Below are 6,621 nucleotides of genomic sequence, written 5' to 3'. Positions count from 1 at the left end.
GGAGTGAGCGAGCGGCTGTGTGGTGCTTAGTTGCTGACTGAGGTTAAACCACGACAATTTAGAATGGGTATAAGGAAGAAATTCTTTACAGTGAAGGTGGTGAGACACTGGAAGAGGTTGCCCAGAGAAGTTGTGAATGCCCCACATGTTCAAGGTGATGTTGGACGGGGCTTTGAGCAATCTAATCTAGTGGCAGGTGTCCCTGCCCATGACAGGGGGATTGGACATAGATGACCTTTAAAGGTCTCATCCAACCCAAATCATTCTATGATTCTATGATTTTATTAATTCATCAATATTATGGTTGAAATTCTAGCTTTATGGTGAGAGTCAGAGGAGATATGTGTTAATAATACAAAAGCCAATGTCCTAACCACTTTCCTGTCAAACTGAGCAGGTGAATTAAAGCTCAGTTTACCAACCAGAATCTGCATAGTACTAGAAGGAAGTTTGCTATAATGTCTCTGCCTGTGAACTAGAGTTTCCTCCCTGCCTCACCCGCGACAGCTTAACATAGAATGAACTAAAAATTTTCATTTTACAGAGAAGAACCTGTAGTTAAATTCAGCATGAAAAGCTTTCCTTTTTCTCCACTACTCATGAATAAAAGCAGAAAGCATTTAATGGTCAAAAATAATGGAAACCTTCCCTAGGGATATTTTCCATCTTGGCCTTTGCCATCATGCATTCTCAGGCTCACATTACTTTTCACGATGTAGGTTGTTGTTATTAAGGTAGAAACATAAGCAATTTAAAAAATAATATCCACACCATTTTCTTGAAGGCCATTAGTGTTCTTCACTATCGTGGTTTTTTTTCTTTTTCTTTTTATACTAATGAAGCTAATTTCCTTTCTTTTTCATTTCATTGTAAAATGTATAACATTAATGGATTAGACTGATTTCTTCCCATGTTAAGTCTAACACTATGTAGTAGTTTGTTTATATAGTTGGTCACCTTAGAAATAGAAAAATGAAGGAAAAAAGGAATAAGAAAAGACCAATTTTATCACTTATATCATTAATTGGTAAATTCATTGGCACAGAAGTGACAATGTTGCTGACAATGACTTTGGCAAAGCCAGATCTCTTTAGTTTAGTGTTTGAGAAGTTAAGCAACAAGCAATGAGAAGATGCTATTTGATTTGCAGCTATGAGTTAAAAGACAATGGATGAACACACAAAAATGGAGAAATCATTACTGTGGAACAGCTGTTGGAAGGAATGGAGAATCACAAATGAAAACATAAGCTTTGCAAAAAATGAAGGTATATATATATTTTTTTTTTTAATAAATTCTTTTTATATCTAAGCTTTTTTTTCCCAAAAGTAATTGCTTTAAATTAGTTCCAAGGGCCAGTTTCTTTATCACTGTTACAGCTAAGCACAAGTTTTTGTGTTTCCTTTTCATTTTTCATGGTAAAATAGGAAATAGGATTACACTGTTTACTCATCTTTCTAGATTTATCATTGGTACAAGCTACAGCATCACATTTGGAAACGGATCCAAATGGTGGATTCCTCAATATTATTAAGCTGTGTAAAGGATGCTTCTGTTTTTTAAAATGATTTTTTTTGTTATGTTCAGGAGATTTTAAAGACCATAATCCCTGAGCCTCAAAGCAGAGATTAGCAGAAGATCTGATGAGTCATCTAAAAATGTAACTGAACAAGAATTGCATTACTGGCTCTGTTCCAACAATTCAATTTCTTAAACAGCATTTATTCCCTCCCTCTAGGGATATTTTATATATTACAAGGCTTCCTTTGAATGTTCACTGACTAGTTTTGACCAGCCTAGCTGAAAGAACAAAGCTATATATAAATCATGCATGCACAAAGAGATTCTGTCCTTCTTCGTAAATGTACACTTGGCAAAATATAAAATAAAAATGGGTATGAAGATGCTTCCTTGGCAGCTGAAGCTCTAAAACACAAGTTTTATTCACATTCACACATACACAGCCTTCCCTGAAATTATTTGGGCTGTGGTAGTTGAGAGTTGAGAAAAATTTAGCTCATTGACATGAGGGTTCATAGAGAAATATAGAACAGTTGTGGTCCGAGGATTTGTGGCAATCACATCATTTCTGCTACACAGCAGATCTCAGTTGTTCTTTTCCTTGCTAGTTGTAGTAGAAATAGGAATTTCTCTGATGAGAAAATTTAAGCTCTTTTCCTCATGTCTACCACTTTACTAGACTTTGTTAATTTCCTAACTTCATGAACATAAAGAAAAATGAATCAAGTATGAATTCAGGAATTCATAATGTCCTTTTAGCTCATTACACTTGAAACAGGATTATTAACTCATAATTCTGTTTGGAAAGTTATGGTGTCCTTAATGCTATCACTTTCCCAACAGTCAGGAAGAAAATTGTGCACATAATGCAGACCTGATGAGGTTTATGTCTTCTCTTATGTCACAGCTGGGTTAGAAAAAGACAAGCTAGGCTAAGAAAGTCATGTTCTGTCCAATACTGCTTGGTACATTTTAAAGGCTTGATTTGAATGAAAGCATTTTTCTCTAGTAAATCTAATATCATCAGCTATAATATAAGAGCCAAACTCTTATGTTTTTATGCATGCAGAATAGCCCAATGACTAATCCCTGACTCCAGAGGACTAATTCAGCAGTGATACATGTACAATTAGTGTTGCTTTGCAAGCAAGGATACCCAAATTAATCCTAAATTAAGAAATCTAAGGAATAGAAAATTCACCTCCCCAATTCTTTTCTATGTAAGAATGCACCAAAATTAATCCATGTACTATATTAAACTATACAATGAAGCCTGTGAAAGGACTGAATATAGATCTGGGAGTACGAGTAGGAAGAGTCCTTATTTAAACTTTAACTACTTAAAATTAGAATTATTGCAAGTGTGGGATATACCCTGAATTTTTAATTTTCTGAAATATCAAAAATATCTCCTTGGAGATAGTCAGAAGTACTTTGTATAACAGAACTGAAAGACAACAATCAGAAGTTAATGTTCATGCCAAGCCATCAGTTTCTATTATGAGGATTTTTAACCAAATCCTTGAAAAAAAATACAAATGGCTTTTGGTTCAACAAGATATGAGTAAAAACCATAAAAAAAAAAGGTTAAACACTTTTGCCTGTGTCATACAGGAAGTCAGGTGAAATAACAGACCATGATTGCCTTAAAAATACATTGAAATAATGGTGAAATTTACTAAAAGGAAAACCAGTCAAACCCAAAACAGTAAAATTTTACTGCCCTAAGGAAGACTTCAGACAAGAGAAAGAGAAAGAAGAGAAGCACAGGGACACCTTTTGAATGAAGGTGGATTTAATACTGATTGTGAGTAGATTGGCAATGGCTGAGGATAACATTCAGAGTTGGGAAAATTTACTGGCTCTTATCAGATACAGTATAACTGTAAGCTAAAACAAAAATCATAAAGGATCTAGGCCCCAAACTCCTAAATTCTAGGTGTTGTTCCACAGAATTGAAGTCAATACTCTGTGACTAATGTTTAGATTTAACTATTTCAGAGAAACTGTTAAGAGCCTTAGAACTGGATCCAAAATAATTATCTCAGTAAGTAAAAAGACACTTAGACCTTGCACTGCCAAGGCGGATACATTTCATCTAACTTTAGATGGTATATCAAACACGAAGCTTTTTTCCAAGAGGCATAGTAGAGAAATAAGCATCACCAAAAAGGTTTTAATCCCGCATGTTTTTGAGACCTATCTTAGAATAGGGTGAACCACCTTCTGGAAGTCCTGCTCTTTCTCTGCTGACTGATAAAGTGATTCTAGTGAAGTCATTCTTCACTAATTCTCAGTGAAGGCTGAGATGAATCTGGGAGATCTCAGTGCATAGCTGCACAGAGCTAACTGGTATGAAACAACTAACAGCAGAGACAAGCTTTGAATCTTACCATACAGACATTTTATTTGAGGGTACACTTTAGCCTTCTCTTTAACTATGACCCTAATCTTTTTCTTAAAGGAAAAGAACCAATGCTTTTCACAAATGTCTTCATGTGTCACACTGTACTTACAGTTGAAGCCCTCACCCAGGAAATGGAAGTTTCGGTCTGGTGGCATTCAGCTCAGTATCTTGCCACATTCTAGCCCCCTGACTATAGAGTACTCTGAGGTTAGAGGAACATTCTTGAACCTTCCAGTTAAAGCTGTATCGCTTTTGGATTCCATTATGAAACAGGATCCAATTAAGTTTATTTGTGCCGGAAATAAAATGTAGAGGAAACAATTCTTTCCTTGTTATTAGCACAGTCATCAAGAAGAATAAAGATCTTCATTCTTCTCCTTGTTCCATTAACTGTTCTATATTTTATGCAATGGTTGTTTCATGTAAATTTGTGGACAGTCTTATGAAGTTTAGGTTTGGTCTCAAAATGAATCATGTTACATGTTATTCTTTCAGTGGTGACAATAGCAGAATTCTCAGAGTACAAGAGGTATAAAAGTTTATGTAAACTATTTACTAAGTTTTTGTCTGAACTACAAAATCCCTGAGCTTCAAGTTCTTAGAGGCTAGGAGACTATCTAGGAAGCATCATATAAGCCTGCCTTTTTTTTATACACTTCCTTAGTGTATAAAACTAGCAAACTCCAGTCTACTGTCAGAGTCAAGCTACGTGTTTAGATGTGGGTTTGCTCTTTCCTATTATAGTTTACAGCTTAGTAAAGGGAGATAATGTTCTTTTGGGGGCAATATAGAATTTATATACTTCTTACATTAAAGAAAAAAGTTGAATTTGTTCATTTTCACCTGCTGCTGGACCATTCATTCCTTCTCTAACACAAAGTATTTTTAATTCTTTTCTGCAGCATAACACATTTTAACATGACTGCTATGAATGGGAAGAAATTGATTCTGGCTCTGTGTTGTCTTTGGTGAGAATAGCACTGTGGATGTAAAAGTAGAGGTAATGGCAGTGCCATAATTGCCCTACTGATACAGAAAGCAATAGCTATTCCTGCAGTTTTCAAAAGCCTCATGCTAAGCAAGCTGTGAGAAAGTGTATAAGGTAATGATTGAGACCCACAAAGAAGTCACAGGGAGAAATGTCTGGGTTCTGACTGGGTGTAAGAACTTTGTCATTGTTAGTTCTATAGACATAGGGGCCCACTGAACTGTAAGCCAAAATGGAGTTCAAAACTGACTCATTTTAAGTGTTAGCTGAATAACAGATTTTAGTATCTTAATTGTCAAATCAACTGTATTAATTAACCTGAATAGTTCAATTAACAATAAACACAGTATTTTTCCTTAGAAACAGGAATCTAACTTCTGCAAACCAGTGTAATACAAGGTTTAATTATTTAAACACATAAATGATGAGGATATTGACAGAACAGTAGTACGAGGCATAAAAGTTTATAAGACCTAATAAAAGTGGAGTTAGAAATTACTCCAACTAGCTGTATAAAAACTGGTCAGGTATACCATTCACATAAGAAATTTATTCTTTAAAACTTTTTTTCTGATTAATCTTATCTAGACAGGTAGGGTGGAAGCAATCTATAAGCAGCCAAAACTTTTTAAGAAGGTTTACCAAAAGCACAGAGTGTAATGCAGCTGGGCTCGCAAGAGGTAAACTACAGAATCCCAAGGGTCTGCGAAGAAAAAGATCTCTAGAAATAAATATAATAGGCTGGAAACTAAAATCAAGCAAATAAAAAACTCCCAGGTCTACATCAGCCTTATATGAGCATTGAAAAAAACCCAAAAGCAAGTCAGTTTTAAGACAGATCTTGATCAAATTTGAAAAAAAAAAGCAGTAAGTATAGTACAGTTAGTATGGAACTGGATTTAGTAGCCCAGGAGATCCTATGGGTTTATGTTTTCCATATAAACTCTCTGAATAAGGTTGCTATAGTTAAAAAATATGCTGATGGGTGGGTACAGACAAGGGAAATGTATGGTCCATGATGGTGAGACCCAGTGGCAATGTTATTGTCTTGAACCATGGCCACATGGCCACTGGGGCCAGTGGCTCTTACACAGACCCATCAATAGAAGAGGCTTACCTTCAGAGAGGCCAGGAATTTTGCCATCTACTACAATCACAGCGATTTTAGTCTAGTCCTTCATTAAAGTTCATGTCAGAATTATTTTTTGTGATCTGGGTTTTACTTTTTGGATGGGAGGGAACTTCTATTTTTTAACATGATTCACACTTCTCTCATCCATCATACTGCTCTTTAGACTATCCAGTGAGTCTCAGAAAAGATATAGACATCTTTTCATGCTAGTTCTGGGTTTGCATAGAGACAAGCTCTTGCAAGTTTAAAAGGAAACTGTTTAGAATAAATTCCTCAAAACACAGCAGCCTAATGTGATTCCACATACACAATAGGTAATAAAATCATGCAAAAACCTAGGGATAGTTGCCACTTAAACTCAAAAGGTCTGAATATGTGATTGTCCTGGTTTCAGCAGGGATAGAGTTAATTTCTTTTCTAGTAGCTGGTACAGTGTTTTGGATTTAGGATGAGAACAAAGTTGATAACGCACCGATGTTTTAGTTGTTGCTAGGTAATGCTTACACTAGCCAAGGACTTTTCAGCTTCCCATGTTCTACCGACTGAGAAGGCTGAAGGTGCACAAGAAGCTGG

Source organism: Aptenodytes forsteri, unplaced genomic scaffold (genome assembly GCF_000699145.1).
Source record: "Aptenodytes forsteri isolate BGI_AS27 unplaced genomic scaffold, ASM69914v1 Scaffold43, whole genome shotgun sequence".
In the NCBI taxonomy this organism is placed as follows: Eukaryota; Metazoa; Chordata; class Aves; order Sphenisciformes; family Spheniscidae; genus Aptenodytes; species Aptenodytes forsteri.
This window is presented reverse-complemented; position numbering follows the sequence as displayed.